General features: G+C 39.9%; 1 long non-coding RNA gene and 1 pseudogene across 1 annotated transcript in view; both read left to right on the forward strand.

Moving 5' to 3' along the window:
• Positions 1-1,004, forward strand: part of LOC103883209 — a 33,221-nt gene extending 32,217 nt beyond the window's left edge. The window contains exon 2 of the long non-coding RNA XR_001901177.3: positions 811-1,004. This is a non-coding gene — a long non-coding RNA (uncharacterized LOC103883209). The remainder of the gene's footprint in view (positions 1-810) is intronic.
• Positions 1,005-3,823: 2,819 nt separating this feature from the next.
• Positions 3,824-10,804, forward strand: LOC116274625 (annotated as a pseudogene).
• Positions 10,805-17,393: the final 6,589 nt, after the last annotated feature.

Raw genomic sequence — 17,393 nt, forward strand, 5'->3', positions numbered from 1 at the left:
AAGCAAGTATATAATAGAAAATGAGGAAAATTCAACTGTGGAAGGACAATGGATGAGTCATGAGAAAGAGATAGTATTTTCAGAAGCAAAACCCTTCCACAGCCAAGTAGTAATGAGTTCTTGTGCCTACATAGGGCTTGGCCTTATATTACAGCATGGACAGTTCATCTACTGTAATGGAAGGGACAGCCCAGGTGTGAATGTAATTAATTTAGTCTATTTGATGTTAGAGGGACAAGAAGTGCTTTTCTAAGAGCTCTTATTTTCTCATTACAATTAGAAGCAAGGTCTCCAGCTACAATTGAAAAGGGGGAGGAATGATGAAAATTTAAGATTACTACAAAGACAAAAGCAGAACTGCAAGAAAGCAGAGCTCAGAGGAAGAGCGCAACAATAAAGTCAGCAAACGTGTTTATAAATAAACCATGAAGCTACCTTACTTTTAAGAGGAAATAAAACTATTTAGTCATGCATCACTTAACGATGGGATTACATTCTGAGAAATGTGTTGTTAGGTTATTTTTGTGGTTGTGCAAACATCGTAGAGTGTACTTACACAAACCTAGATGGTATAGCCTACTACACACCTACCCTATATGGTATAGTCTATTGCTCCCAGGCTACAAACCTATACAGCATGTTGCTGTACCCAATACGGTAGGCAGTTGTAACACAATGCTATTTGTGTATCCAAACAGATCTAAACATATATGGTTTTATAATCCTATGGAACCACCATTGTATATGTAGTCTGTCACTGATGAAAATGTCATTATATAGCACATAACTGTGTTTATTTTTTATTTTTAGAGGCCCATAAGTGGGTAAAAGGTTCCTAAGGACAAAGATCTCTACAAATCTGCAGACTGTACATCTGTAAGAATAGAAGAGTGATTCGTCATTCACATCATCACTGATCTAATAACTACTCTGGCTTCCAAGATGTTTCAAAAACTAAACTCAGCAAAAAGTACAGCCCAAATATGTGGCAGAAGTTGAACTGAGCTCGTTAAGTTTCATGTTATGTATATCCTTTAATATAGCCTTTTAATGCCAGTAAGTGCGTCATGCATAGATGAAATGCTAAACTGTCTTATGGTTTAGCAGTGTTGGTCTTGGTCTCAGATGGGTATTTGGAACTCAGCCTCTCTTAAGACTTTTCTTCTCTGCCAAAACCTGCTTAGTCACCATCTAGGGTACCCCAGGGTTTTGTTGCTGTCCCCACACAAATTTACTTGAGAAGGTATTTGCTGTCCTAGGCCAAGAGCTAAGTACCAATCAATCTATTTCTGAGGAAAAGAACATAAGTTAGTCATATAGTGCCAGCATGTCTGAGGAAAATGCTTTTAATCAAATAATACTGAAATGCATAATAAGAAATATGAGAAGAGTCTGGGATTCCACTAAGATGCTTCCCACCCATCAAATTATTTCTAAAATATGATGATCTACCAAAGCCTTTATGCTTCAATCACAGAAACCAATTCAAGCTTAGACCCAGATTTAAGGATGGTCCAAAGATTATGCCACTAGCCATATGTAAAGTTAAATGAGAGTACAAATCCTGTTTCTCGGTTGCATGAGCTATGTTTCCAATACTCAGTAGTCACATGTGGCTAATAGCTACCATATTAGTGCAGATATAGAACATTTTGTCATCACAGAAAGTTCTATCGGGCAGCACCGGTCCAAACCATGGAAAGCCCCTGTGGTTTGCTTCATTTTTTAAATTGTTACTGGTCCTAGGGAAGCATAAAGAAATATGAACTTCTGTTGTAACCTCAGAACTACCTTGGACTTCCAGCTGACCCCAAACTGGAGCTCTGAGCTTTCCCAATCTGCATCTGACTCAGGATAGACCCACATCAACCATCAGAGTTTAGGAGGAGGAGGAAGCAACACTTACCTCAAATGACAAAGTGATGCCTGGGAAAGTCCTTTTAAAACTACGAAGTCCTGTGCAAAAATATTCTCCCTATTTCCCTAAGCAATTGCCTTCACTTTGTTGTAGGGCTCTCCCTAGATTATTATATTCATTGTTGGACTCTAGAGCTTGAGATAAATGCAGAAAATTGGGAGGCAGTTCAGAGCAGACACTCAAAGATGATGAAAGGTTTGAGAAATAAAATTTTGTGGCTCAAAAAACAGAAGTCATCCATCCCGGAAGAAAATTGTAAGATTATCTTCAAGCATAAGCATACATATTATATAGAGAATTATGTCCAGCTACTTTGAAAATCTGCAGACAGAATAGAAGAATTAAATTAAATTAAATTAACAGCATGAAAGTGAATTTCCTGATAATAATGGCTGTGCTGAAACAGGCTATTAAAGAAGTTTAAGAAATCTTCTCTGGATGTTTTTGAAAGCAGCAAAGTTTCCATGTAAACATTTTCCAGTAATGACTCCTTCTGAGGAAAGCAGTCAGACATAATTCATGATGTATACATTCTCATGTTTTGTAACAGGTGCAAATCTGGTCCCAGCCGGTAGGCCTAGGGATTGCTTCTGGCTCCTAGTATACTACCTATAGCCAGGCATGTGGCTACTATGAGAGCCCTATTCAGCAAAGATACTGTATTCTCAGAGTGATTCTATTAGAAGATAAAGTCACTGTTTCTCCAGAACCCACTTCTCCTTTCCTTATAACATATCCCATTATTTTTCTTACGGTTCCATCCTTCTCCTATCCTACGCAGCCCCAGTCTGGTTAATCAGAGCATCCATTCTCCCTGGCCACAGTGATTGGTTCGGAAGTAACAAGTAACCCAAGTCAATCCAGTACGGTTCGAATCCAGGACATTTTTGCTGTTGTTGTTGTTCAAACTGTTGGGAGCAGATAATCACTCTCTGTGACATATTTAGAAATATGAGATTTAAGCCTAGTTCTAGTAGTCTGGGTTGGGTTGTCATTCCATACAGAGTTCAACAGCAAGTGATCCTGTAGGAACTTCTATTAAATTTCTCCAGAGCGAAAGCATTGGCTTTCCCGCCAGGAAGCAAGTAGCTAGAGATGGTGAGCAACCCGCTAAGCCACAGAGCTAGAGAAGGGGAGAGAAGGAAAGAAGGAAAAGGCCACTCTTTGGTACACATGCTTTCTCAATTCATCACCTTCTTTACAGCACCATACTGTCTCCTTCAATGGTCCTTGGCCCTACCACAGTTCTTTGGGACAAATAAGCAGTGTCCTCCTAAACAACTTCCTCTGTCCCTAATTCAGTTATCAATGCTCCATGCTTTCCCTCTGCTAAACATTTACTCAAACTTCTCAACCACTGATGTCCTCTTTCCTATTTGTCCTTCGAGGCTTTTTGTTTGTTTGTTTTTGTGTTGTTGTTGTCATTGTTTTGAGACAAGTCTCGCTCTGTCACCCAGGCTGGAGTGTAATCTCGGCTCACTGCAATCTCCGCCTCCCGAGTTCAAGCCATTCTCCTGCCTCTGCCTCCCGAGTAGTGGGATTACATGCGTGCACCACCACGGTCAGCTAATTTTCGTATTTTTAGTAGAGGCAGGGTTTCCCCATGTAGGCCAGGCTAATCTCGAACTCCTGGCCTTAAGTGATCCACCAATCTCGGCCTCCCAAAGTGCTGGGATTACAGGTATGAGCCACTGTGCTAGCCCTTCGAGTATTTTTGTTGTTGTTGTTTACCATCATTTTAGAGTGGTTTCGGGAAGGCAATAAATGTTCATGGTCAATCCATCATCTCTAAACTACTTTTATGTTAAGAACAAGACAAAATATAAAGAAGAATAAAAATAGAATGAAGGAGAAAGAAAGAATTAAAGCAAGACATAATGTCTGCTAGCTGTTGTCATGAGCATAATGGCAGGAACTAGGATGCACTTACTCAAGCAGCTCTGGAAACGCATTATGCACTCGGAAATCCTCAGAGTAACAATGCTTCAGTGAGGCTGGAGACCAAATCCTGCTGGGTCCAGGCAGACACCCAGTCTGTAGATGTTTAAAACTGAAATTTTCCCCTGGTCCAGTGAGGGTGATAAATGCTTTAATTTGGTTGTTTTGTCTTTCTTTCTTTTTTTTTTTTTTTCTGCTTTTGGATTGATTTCAGGTCTCTTCTCTTAGGCATTTTGTTTGTTTAACAAATATTTACTAAGCAACTAATAGGCATACACAGTATTATTTCCTAAAATACAATAAGGAAGACTCAAATGTTGCTTCAAACAAAAATTTCAATTTTTGGGAGAAAGTAACCTTTCTACTAAATTATTTTGAAAGAGGAGGGCAGAGCAGGGAAGGAGTGGAGACGGAGATGGGGTGGGTGGGGCAGTGGTTATAGGAACAAGAGGAAATGTTTGGGAGGAGTCAACCCTCTGGTGCCAAATTGGAACACTAGTGTTTCCAGATGTCTCTTTAAAATCCCGTCTCACTAGCAGGATTAATATTGAAGAGACTTACCCAGATTTGAGGGTGGAAGAATTGGCCTAGTGAAGGTATTATTACTAAAATACATAATTTCACTCTATTCTTGAACTATAATCTACAATATTTTGTGACCCTTCACTTCCTCATTTAAAATCTCAAAGGTTGTTTTCAATTCTAAAATTTTCGTATTTGAACCCAAATTCTGGCTTCTGGGCAATCCTCCCATAGTCTTTCTATTTATATGACATCCTGTCCCCAAGCCATTGAATTTTTTTACTCTACCCGATTTGAAATTCTACATTACTTATTTCAGTCCCACCCTAAACGTATTTTTTCTTCCCCATTTATTTTTAAGGTTGAAATAAAGTTCAAATGAAACCTAGCAACACATAAACCTAAAGAAAAGACGTAAATAATTTATTTTCTGGTATAGAGGAAACTATTTGTAGTTAGAAATAAACCAAATGTTCTCAAATCTATGAGTGGAATTATATTAATTATATTTTTTTCAAGAATATTCTGAAATGGGATTTTTCTGACCTAAATGAATCATACAACTGTTATGATAATAGCCCTCCCAAGCTGAGGAAGCCCAGATTTTTTGATACTATAATGTACTGCAGAGTCATCTATCATATAATTTGAACAACAATCTCTAATTGTGTTTTCCTTCATAACCAAAAAGAGCATCTTAAAATTGGATGAGTTTTTGAAATGGTCAGGAATTCTTCATTTTTGTTCTTTGAGTATTAGAATCATCCAAGATTATACCCAAAGACACTTTAATTATAATGATAACATTCACTGAAAAAAAATAAAAGAGTGCTATGTAAGCAGGGCGTCCCATCTTTTTTTTTTTTTTGTATTATGACACACATGAAAGCGGATTACATTTCAGAGCATGCTGGGATCCACAGAGAGTTGCCTCAGCGAGAGGCAACAAACCTAATGGTGGTAGGCGCCTGCTAGCTGTGAAACTAGTATTGCAGGACTCCGGTTACACATCCAAGACATTAGAGAAGTTTAGGAGTAGAGCATAGACTTTCCTTAGAGCGTTGCCTAAAACTCCCTTTACTCTTCTTAATCCGGACACCTATCTCTCTACTCCTACCTCACTCCCCGGCAAAACTGTATTTTTGCCCAAGGTGGGCTAAGCATACATCATTTTATTTTTACATTGGTTTAGTACATTTTAAAAATCAAAAGAAAATAACACATGAAAATAGAATGTGGATGTTTTGCATTAGAGTAAGTTGGTTGCATTATGCATATGATTTTAGAGATAGAGCTGCTATGAGGAATTGGCAATAAAATTGCTGACCTTCATAGTCTATGTTGAGTGATCATATCAACTGTAAGTTCTTAATGTGTTATCATCCATGTGACTTGAGTTGCATATCTAATCAAAAGCCCACCAAGACATTATGAATTCAAGAAAAATATCTATGTTATTACCCAGGAGATTAATAAAATTTCCTAAATTATCTGTTCATGGCCACCTACTAACTTAGTTTTATGAAAGATGTTATAAAGATAATTAAATTAGATGCTAGCTAGTGACTGCTATTGTACAGGACTTTCATTTCCATTTTATAGAACAAAAGAGTGTTGAAGAAGAGAGTTGTGGTAAATGGTATATATCTTGCTTCCTTTTGCAGAAATTAATTTTGCAATATAAAAGAAAAATATAATTATCACGAAAGCTTTAGAAAATAAGTAAAGGAAGGCCTATGGTAACTTCTTCAGGTGACTTATTCAAAGACGTTTTTCTTTTCTTTTCTTTTTTCTTTTTTTTTTTTTTTTTGAGACGGAGTTTCGCTTTTGTTGCTTAGGCTGGAGTGCAATGGTGAGATCTCAGCTCACCACAACCTCCACCTCCCAGGTTCAAGTGATTCTTCTGCCTCAGCCTCCTGAGTAGCTGGGATTACAGGCATATGCCACCATGCCCAGCTAATTTTTTGTATTTTTAGTAGAGACAGGGTTTCTTCATGTTGGTCAGGCTGATCCACCCGTCTCGGCCTCCCAAAGTGCTGGGATTACAGGCATGAGCCACTGTGCCGAGCGACCTTTTTCTTATAAAATAAAACATAGGTTCAAAATTCTAACAAAATGTAATGATGGCTAGAATGTATTAAGTTCTGGGTGCCAGATTTCATGCCAACAATTTTCCAAAACCTTCCAAACTCATTTCATCTTCAGAACAATGTTATGAGGTGGGCACATTTGTCTTTATCATACAAATAAGAAAGCTGAAACTAAACAAAATTACTTGGCCAGTCTGTGGACGTAGATAGAAGCAGCAGAGGTTGAGCAAGATTAAGAAGCAGCTTGTCTGATCCAAGTGCCTGCAATCTTGATCACATTGCCTTAGGCCCAACCATTGCAAAAAAATCAACCTAACAAACTAGCTCATTTTACAATGATGTTGACCAAATTTCAGGAGTTCCTAAACTTTGTTCCACATTAGAATCACTTGGGAAAATTTTATGATTCCTATTCTCATCTCCTACCAATTAAATCATCATGTCTGGTAGAGTTAGGGGCAACCAAATATCAGTATTATTAAAGATTCCTAGGTGATTCCCTTTGCCACAAAATTTGGGGACCATTGACCAATGCTGATTTTGGAGGTCTCAGCTTACAGCTGGTCCTATAGTCCCAAATTTCACTTAGGAGAAAACATTGTGCTTCAGGTTCTGGAGCTAGACACTTAAATATAGGCTATGACTAGTCCCTATATGTGTAAATCTTCTCGTCTCCCACCTCCAACAACAACAACAACAACAAATGTCTACAAGTGCACTATTTCATTATTAGGAGATGCACAGGTGGACTGAGCAATGGTAGCATTTTTTTTTAATGCACTAGAGCAATATTGCCTAAGCATACAGAGAAGGGAGAAGAGATTTGGCAATTAGCAGTTATTTTGACACTGTTAGCCAACTAGGAAAATTAGGTCCCCCCAAAATCCACTTTGGAATCTAATTTTCCAATTTGACTCTTCACCGTGATCAAATTAGTCAACTAACTGCCTTTTCACTTGCCCTATGTATTCCAGGATATTATAAATGAAAATTTAAAAACTTTTTGCTATTTTTGCAGAAGGTAGAAATTTAAAAGAAACTTACAAGTCATTTGGGCCAAGCCCTTCATTTTAAACTGAGGAAGTGAGACTACAGATTACTGCCTTATTCTCCCAACAAAGCAACCGCGGCTCTCAGGGCCTCCTGCTACAGCTTACTATCCTAGGAAAAAACCCAGGGGTGACACAGTGCCTAAAGGGGGCTGTTGGGATTCTAGGCAGAGGCTGTATCTCTGGGGAGGTACATGTGAGTCTGATACCCACAATGTTTGAATCCCTTGGGTCAGTATGCATTTTATTTATAGAAAAATATGGAAAAACACAACATAGAATATAGAATATACAAAAATAAATATAGAAAACAATATGAATATAGAAAAACAAAAATAAAACATATTTCGAAGAAAGGTTGTCTATCAGAATTCACTCTCAGGATTGGCTATGTTACAGATACTTGACCTTTCTATGGTGACTCAGCTACCTTCCTAACTAAGGCCTTTCAGGGGAGGAACTAAGGAGTCAAAGCCCCTGCTCTCAACGCCCTACCGATCATGAGGTGTTAAGAGGGTGGGCTCCTTCCTTGGCATCAATGCCTACAATCTAGAGCACCCACTTGCAGGCCTAGATGATTTGTGACCTCAGAATTGTTGTGGTTCCTGGACCTTTGTTGATGTAGTTTACTTTGCATCCCTCAGGCAAAATTAGAGGAGCTGGGCAAGGAAGGGAAGAGGGAGTCAGGCCAGAAGTAGCTTCTTGGGGTTTCTACCTCTGATCCTCCCTGCACAACTGTAGTGTATCATTCTCGCTTCCAAAAGTGTAATTACTTATTTTTTTTTAACTACAATTATTCTCTTAAGAGCATCTATATAGAGGGGAAAAAGGAACATTAACCAACCAAACTTAAGTTTTCCCTTGAATTACAAAAAAAAAAAAAAAAAAAAAGGGTAATGATAATTCACTTTATAGAAGCAAAACCTTACTGTGTCTTAATATGACCAAATAAAAACTTAACCAAAAAAAAAAAAAAAAAAAAAACAGGGCCGGGCACAGTGGCTCACACCTGTAATCCCAGCACTTTGGGAGGCAAAGGTGGGTGGATCACCTGAGGTCGGGAGCTCCAGACCAGCCTGACCAACATGGAGAAAACCATCTCTACTAAAAATACAAAATTAGCCAGGTGTCGTGGCAGGCGCCTGTAATCCCAGCTATTCAGGAGGCTGAAGCAGGAACGTCACTTGAACCTGGGAAGCAGAGGTTGTGGTGAGCTGAGATCACGCCGTTGCACTCCAGCCTGAGCAACAAGAGAGGAACTCCATCAAAAAAATAAATAAATAAATAAAACACAGTTCATTAATGACTGTACTACCAATAGATCGATTACCATGCCAGAAATGCTTCATTTACTCCCCATGGTAAGTGCTGTAGAACACCACTTCACTATTAAAGAGACTGTAATTGCATTAATGCAGGCTAAGATACTAGTTAGCTCTTTTGGCACATCACTGGATTTCTTTGAATTGAACTTACTGTGAACAAAACCCCTGGCTTTTTTTCCACATCTTAGACCAGTCAACATGGCTCTTTCAAAACACACCTGAATAGAATGGGTTTATTTGTGTACACTTTTTTTTATTGGCTCCACACAAATGTGCTATCTAGGATGCTAGAAACAGGTGGGTTGTCTTTCCTGTGTCTGTATTTGGGCCTTTATAAATCTCTATATATGTAAACTGTCCTCTCCCTTTAATATCCATCTATCTCTCCCAACAGATGACTAATAGAAAACTCATCCACCTTCAGCTGAAAAGCTCCCTTCATCTCTTTTTCTTTATTTTATGGTTCTGGGCAAAAGCCCATTACCAACCCCTTAAAACTCTGAAATTTTGATTCTATTCATCCCAAGCCCATCTCTCCCTGTGCCAAATCCTTCCCTCTATTACTCTCTTTGGTGACAATGCATTTGTAGGAAGAAGACAAAATTCCTATTAAAAAAAGATGACTCAAGCTTGCTTCCATAACATAGGACAGCCATATAAATGATGGCTTTGTTGTTTAGTTTCATTTAGTTAAATGTAGGTAGGCCCTAGAGCTTAGTTAGAATTGGAATAGTTAAGAAAGTGAAGAAATAAAATTCTTTCCATAATTAAGAATTGTTAAAAAATAATGTTCCTTTGGAAGTCAAGGGAGACAAAGAATTGGGGGTCCTAGGACTGGAAGAGAAGCTTTAGAAGAAAGATTTAAATAGAGGGCAAGAAGGCTCTGAGGGGGAAAAAAAGAGAGAAAGTGAAATGAAGAATACCCCTCTGATAAGGATATTTAGGGCACTTTTAAAAAAGTAACAGTGCTGAAGAGGTTGTTTATGAGTGCACCAACCGGCCACCTCTGTCCCTTTCCCAGATGATCCGGAAGATGAAGCTTCCTGGCCGGGAAAACAAAAAGGCCGTGGTTGTGGGAACCACAACAGATGACGGTGCGGGTTCAGGAGGTGCCCAAACTGAAGGCGTGTGCCCTGCGCGTGACCAGCCGGGCCGCAGCCACATCCTCAGGGCAGGGGGCAAGAACCTCACTTTCGACCAGTTGGCCCTGGACTTCCCCAGGGGCCGCGGCAGCGTCCTGCTCTCAGGTCCTCACAGGGGTGGAGAGGTGTACCGGCATTTCGGCAAGGCCCCGGGAACCCCGCACAGCCACACCAAACCCTACATCCGCTCCAAGGCCGAGAAGTTCCAGCGTGCCAGAGGCCGACGGGCCAGCCAAGGCTACAAAAACTAACCCTGGATAGTACCTTCTTATTAAAAAGATGTGGATGCTCACGAAAAGTATTATCTGTGGTCAAGAAGGATTAGGGGAACTATCTTTATCTAGTCAGAGACCAGAGACCCTCTCTTTTATCTGGTCAGAGATCCTCCTTTTCGACACCGTTTTCTAATGGATTGTATAAAATATGAAGCTACCTGTACTTGTAACAACAGAGAGAGCAAATTCTCCTCTGTAAATTACTAAGATAAGTAAAGGAAAGAATGTTAACTGAAACTATTCATCATGAGGTGAGAACCGAGAGAGTTCCAGAGAAGAGATGTCATAGCACTAAGTGAAAGTCATTTACTAACGTGGAAGGCATGAGTGCAAATATGTAGGGAGGCTCTTCATATAAATAAAAAGGAAAGGACCTGCACCCAGGAGGAAGGTTCCAGCTGATACGATAAGGGGGGTGACTTCAAATGTCAGATCATCCATTTGAGGAGGTAAAAATCTGGAATAATGTGCCCCAAGACAGACTCCCTTTTCAGAATTCTGTGAAGGTGACTTCTTTGGAGTCACTTGGAGTTGTCTTGTTACCTTTCGGGTTTTTTTTTTTTTTTTTTTTCCTAAGACAAGGTCCCCCTGGAGGGCAATGGCACGATTATAGCTCACTACTGCAGCCTCCAACTCTTGAGTTCAAGCAATCCTCATACCTCAGCCTCCTGAGAAGCTAGGAATTCAGGTGGACACCACCATGCCTGACTAATTTTTATTATTTTTTAGTAGAGAGCAAGTTTTGCTCTGTTGCCCAGGCTGGTCTCAAATACCTGGACTCAAGCAATCCTGTCTGAGCCTCCCAAAGTGCTGAGATTACAAGCACGAGCCACTGCATCTGGTCTGGCCTGTTGCTCATTGTGTCACCTTTCTCCCCTTCATTTCATTACTCTTTCTTTTGTTCTTCAGAGAAACACAGGGGTGTGAGAAATAATAAGCAACCTATTAAGCAGTCATTTAAAGAAGCCAAGCTCTAATTTTTTCTAGATTCTTAGGATCATATTGGCACTATTTGTCTAACAAAGAAAGTTAATTGCAACTTTAATATAGTTTTTAAAATTACTTACTGTCTGTGATCCAAATAAAATGCAAGCAATATGAAGACGAGGATTTGATCCTTATTGTTCAATGCTTTCTGCCCAGCACCGAGAAAAATGTCTAGACAATGTGGTAGGAGTTAGTAAGAAATTATTTTAAGCAGATAGAGAGGAAAAGGGGTCTTTGGGAAGTTTTCGTTTTTTTTAAAGCATCTCCAGAAAAGTTTCCTATAAAGCGCCCTGTTCTTAGAGCCAGGCTGGCAACCTTTTATATGCAAAAACAGGCCACTAGAAACTGGGTCCACCCAAACATGGTGATGCCCAGGGCCTTCTTGCCCTTGCCCCACATGTTCCTGGCAATATGGCCACCCCCACATATCTGCACGTGTGTAGAACATCATGGTGCCGTTCATTTCCATATTAGGGTGGGAGGGCCAGCTTTTTCATGGGCTACGTGAATGACATGCCTGGTCAAATCAATCCCCTGAGCCCTATGCAAATCAGACACTGCTTCCTCTAGCCTCTACATATATCTGGCTGGTATCCACTGCACTTGGGGCTCCCTCTCTCTACTTTGGAGCCTGGCTCCCTATCTGTATCGGGGAGCTTCTTCCTTCTGCCTTCGTCCTTCTTTCTTGCTTATTAAACTCTCCGCTCCTTAAAACCACTCCATGTGTGTCCATGTTGTTTTATCTCATTCGAGCCCAGACGAAGAACCTGGTGTTCCTGTACTCATTGGAGTCGTATCAATGATAGGTGTTTAAAACTATTTACTAAATGGGATGAATGAATGTTCTTGAGTCTCTATCATTCTCAAACATTAGGCAGGTATCTATTACATAAAACAGCCCAGTGTTAGTGGTGCTTTGCTGAATGCAGGTAGGAGGTAGGAGAGCAGTGGCCATGTGCAGGGCAAAGGTGACAGCTGCAGGAATCAAGAGCATAAATAGGAGTTAATAATGAAGAGGGAGCAGGAATTATGAGTAACAAGAGAACAGGAAGATATGGAAATATGGCCATGGGAAGGGAGTGTGCTTTCTTTCCAATAGCACATGGATTATGTCACCAGCTAATTATTTGGATTAAAGAAAAGGATGAACCTGAAAATCAGGAATTTAGGAACAATTGAACGAATAAATTGTAAAACCATTCTTTCATTGTAGACAGACTCCCTTTCAGTTAAGACCTTCATCTCAACTGAAGATTTATAACAAGAGACCTAAACATCAGTTACAACTTTTCAGATGAAGGCTCAAGAGTGAATTTCGCCTTGTCCCATTGTTAGTTCTTAAAACTAGACCAGCCCACCCGCACCATAAATTAATGGAAATGGCTGAAGTTTCACCAAGACTGCTTCCATGAACCCTCCTTTTACTTTTCTTTTTAATTGACAAATAATAATTGCATATATTATTTTTATGGGGTGCAATGTGATGTTTTATATATGTTTACATTATGAAATGATCATTTGTCCCCACCTTTTCCTTAATTGCTCTTCATCTCTGGTCCATGCTCTACCCAGTTCTTGGCCCAGCAGTGCTACCTTTGGTCTTTTAAATTTGAAATTAGTTATTGGTCTTCCCAGCATTTGAATCTTGGTTATACCCTTTGAGAAAAGAGTGCTTGTTTCTCTGATTTTGAATGGGAATCCATGTCCAGGTTGCAAATTCTTGGCAATTTTGACACCAGGTATCCTCTGCTGGATTGACCCCAAATTCTCTGTAAAGTAAGTTAGGGACAGATTAAGATAATCTCTTTTTAAAACCCACAAGATTAAAGCAGATATATGTGAAAGTATTCAGGAAAAGACAAACAGTAAACATGTGTAATCTGTATTCAACAAAACTTATCTCGAGTGCTTTTACTAAGCATTATGGTAAGTGCTGCTATTATGTCCTTTAATGTCTCTTCCAATTCGTGTTGGTAAAAACACTTTTTCTCTCTAACAGTAACCTGTTGGTCTATTACTTTCCTATACTTGATTTGAAGAGAGATGAGTAGTAATTTTCTTCCTTTTTTTTTTTTTGTTTTTGTTTTTTTTTTTTTGGTTGCCTGTTGACTCTTTTGTCTCTCATTGTACAGTCTCTGTTGACTGTTCTTCCTTTTATTGTACAATTCTTTATTGTCCTCTCTCTCTCCCTTTCTCTCTCTCTCTCTGTCACACACACACACACATATGCACACACACTCTCTCACACACACATGCATGTACGTACTGCCTTAAGGACAATGCAATATTCACCATATTCTGCAGATTTTATCTCCATATTCATTACACTTACACTTTTAGCTTATAATTTGTTTCTCCATGAGCAACAACCTCAGGCACTTCAGTGTTATTACTAAACTGCTTTGATGCCATATTTACTGAGTTTGTTGCCTTAACTTCTTGGCATTTCTATTTAGCATCATCTACACACCAAGATAGTATATACCATCTCTCTCTCTCTCGCTCACTTTTTTTTTTTTTTTTTGTGAAGAAGTTTCACTCTTATTGCCCAGGCTGGAGTGCAATAGCGCAATCTCAGCTCACCGCAACCTCTGCCTCCTGGGTTCAAGTGATTCTCCTGCCTCAGCCTCCTGAGTAGCTGGAATTACAGGCATGCACCACCATGCCCGGCACATTTTGTATTTTCAGTAGAGATGGGGTTTCTCCATGTTGGTCAGGCTGGTCTCAAACTCCCGACCTCAAGTGATCTGCCCGCCTTGGCCTCCCAAAGTGCTGGGATTACAGGCATGAGCCACCACACCCAACCCAGATCTCACTTTTAATAGGCATTGCTATTTCTCTGAGATTCAACCATGTGCTCCTTACCTGCTCTATATCAAATTTCTCTGTGCTTCACCTGCCCTTTTTTTCACCCTCTGAAATGAGCATTCTAACTTCAGAGAGATCCCCAAGACTTCCATGTCCTTGAATTCACTTCATCCTATCAGGGCCCTCTTTATGAAACTGGAGTTTGTCCTCAGACTGAGCAGCATGGTCTACAATACTTCCCTTTCCACTAGACCAGACGTCTTGGACTCTGACATTCTACAGAACTGGACACCATTGTCTACTATAAAGGGCTGCTACCATGGCTGGCTTTCTCCACTGCTGCTTCCTGGCCACGGAGGATCCTTAGAGGAAGATGCAGAGTGGTTCAGAACTAACTCAGCTTTGTTAATTTTCAGCTAGATCCTCATGCTGTTGCTTGATCTTTTCATTGTTTTCTCATTGACTCAGTAAATCCTCTTCTTACAGAAGATATTCCAGTCTCCAGTCACAAAATCAAACACAGATTGTTAGGGACTTTAGAAATTGAGCCTGGTTTCTTTACATTGTAAGTGAGGAATCTGAAACTTGTAGATTTGCCTAAGGTCAGTAGATATTCTGAGTCAGCTGAAACCCAGACATCCTGACTCCCACCTGATGCATTATAGCCAGGCTCCTTATTTTCCTCATGCTGCTCAAGTCATGATTTCTGCCTGATCATTTAGTAGATGATCTGGCCTTCTATGTCACATGAAAGATCTGGGCCATCATCTTCAGTATACCCCAGCATTATCTTAAAAAAAAACAAAAACAAAAAAAAAAACCCTGGCCTACAGAAACATTATCGTTTTCTTTCTTTCTTTCTTTCTTTCTTTCTTTCTTTCTTTCTTTCTTTCTGCCTTCCTTCCTTCCTTGCTTCCTTCTTTCCTTCTTTCTTTCTTTTTTTGACAGACTCTCGCTCTGTTGCCCAGACAACAGAGTTGCAGTAGCGCAACCTCAGCTCACTGTAGTATTTGCCTCCCAGGTTCAAGCCATTCTTGTGCCTTAGCCTCCCAAGTAGCTGGGATTACAGGCATGCACCACCATGTCTGGCTAATTTTTTGTATATTTAGTAGAGATGGAGTTTCACCAAGGTGGCCAGGCTGGTCTCAAACTCCTGACCTTAGGTGATCTGCCTGCCTCGGCCTCCCAAAGTGCTGGGATTACAAGCATGAGCCACCGTGCCAGGCCAGCATTATTGTTTTGATAGGCCTTTTAGTCTCTTCCATAAGTTTCAAAGGAAGAGATAAACCTCTTTATTTCTAAAAAAGAATCCCTCCACTCTTTTTCCTATACTGCAAAGTCCAATCCTTCTATTTTCCCTGATTTTTGATTGCTTCTTTTTTCTGTTACAGTTTCAATTCCTTCTTCTCTGTAGATACCTTTTTAAAAACAAGCTCTCATCTCCCTGCTTCAATAAACAGCATTTAAAAAAAGACAAAAAGAAAAAACAAAAACAAACAAAACAAAAAAACAAGGTTGATCCCACTATTTATTTTATTTATCAAACCATTTCTCCCACTGTTAAACTCCTGAAATGAGTGATGTATGCCTGGAAATTCTCTCCTTCTACTCCTTACTCCAAAATGTACCAATTTTATAACCTACCAAAACTGCCTTTGCAGATATTATGATCTCCTTTTCTTCTTTTCAAATCCTAAAACATTTTTTCTGTTATCTTCTGATCCAAAAATTCTGCAGATTTTTATTGTGTAGAAGACTCTTTTCCTTGCATGTCTCTCTTCTCTGGAGTTTCATGTTTGTTCTGTTCTTCCTGCTCTGATCACTGCCTTTCTACTTCACCTCTTCCTACCCCTAACCCCAAAACAGAAAGTCCTATCAAAATACTTGTATTTTCTTTTCTTTTCTTTTCTTTTTTTTTTTTGACAAGGGCTGGGTCTATTGTCCAGACTGGAGTGCAGTGGCGTGATCTCAGCTGACTGCAACCTCCACCTCCTAGGCTCGAATGATCCTCCCACCTCAGCCTCCCAAGTAGCTGGGTCTAGAGGCATAGGCCACCACACCTGACTAATTTTTGTATTTTTAGTAGAGATGGGGTTTCACTGTGTTGGCCAGGCTGGTCTTGAACTCCTGACCTCAAGTGATCCACCTGCCATGGCCTCCCAAAGTGCTGGGATGTGCCACCACGCCAGACAATTTTTTTTTTTTTTTTGTATCTTCAACTCTTCCATGAGTTCTCCCAATCTCAGAGTCTCAAATAGCAAATCTATTTGGATAACTCTCAATCCAGCATCTCTAGTACGTAAATCCTGCCTGTAATCTAGATTATATTTCAAATGCTTAAGAATAGCTATGTTTAGATTATTCAAAAGCCAAGGAATTTGGTAAGATTACTCAAGCACAGGATGAGAAAAGAAAACTATCCAGAACCAAACGCTGAGGCACTTAAACATGTAAAGATTGAGTAGATATGAAGGAGCTATCAAAGGAGACAGAGGAGCGGAGGAACCAACCATGAGACAAGACAAAAGCTGAGAAAAAGGAAGTATTCTGGAATCCAAGAGAAGCGCAAATGAGGGAGAAAGCAGACATGTTCAATGCAAGAAAAAGTCAATACATTGGGATAGAGAGGGGGCCACCGGAGTTATAAACACGCAGGTTTCCACAGGAGTGGTGGGCAGAAGAGAAACCAGACTTGAGTAAGTTGAAGAATTTGTGGGTGGCAGGGAAAGGGAGAGAGCATGAAAGGCCAACTCTTTAGAGAAGTTTTGCAGAGAAATCAGACTGGGTGGGAGATTTGGGAATGAAGGTAGAGTTTTTTTGTGTGTTTAGCATATGGCAGATACTAGAGAATGTGTGCATGCTATTTGGAATACCCAGAGAGACAGACAGAGAGAGAGACACTGGTATTGCAACAAGGTAAGAGATAACTGAAGGATCAAAGTTCTTGTGAAGGAAAAAGAATGAACCCACAGCTCGGTTGGCATAGGCCCTTGAAAGCAAGTTGAATACAGTTCTCATTGTAACAGGAAAGAGATAGTGAAGATATGTTCAATTACCAATAGGATTATAGATTTTGTGGTGGAGAAACTAATAAAATTTTCTGCTAGTTTCCATTTGAGTAAAACAGTGATGTCATTATCCAAAGTGAGAAGAAGTTGAGGAAGGTTGGGGAGATTTGAAGAAAAAGAACTCAGAGTGTGGGAAACAAGACAGAAGAGTAACCTGTAGGATGGCACTGAGAATCCATGTGAGGTGTGCGGTTATGTTCTTAAGATGAAACCAGCTTCTTGGTGTGATTTTCTCCTGCAAAATTCAAGACAAATAGATAGGTAGAGTGTA

This window comes from Papio anubis, chromosome 4, assembly GCF_008728515.1.
Source record: "Papio anubis isolate 15944 chromosome 4, Panubis1.0, whole genome shotgun sequence".
Classification (NCBI taxonomy): Eukaryota; Metazoa; Chordata; class Mammalia; order Primates; family Cercopithecidae; genus Papio; species Papio anubis.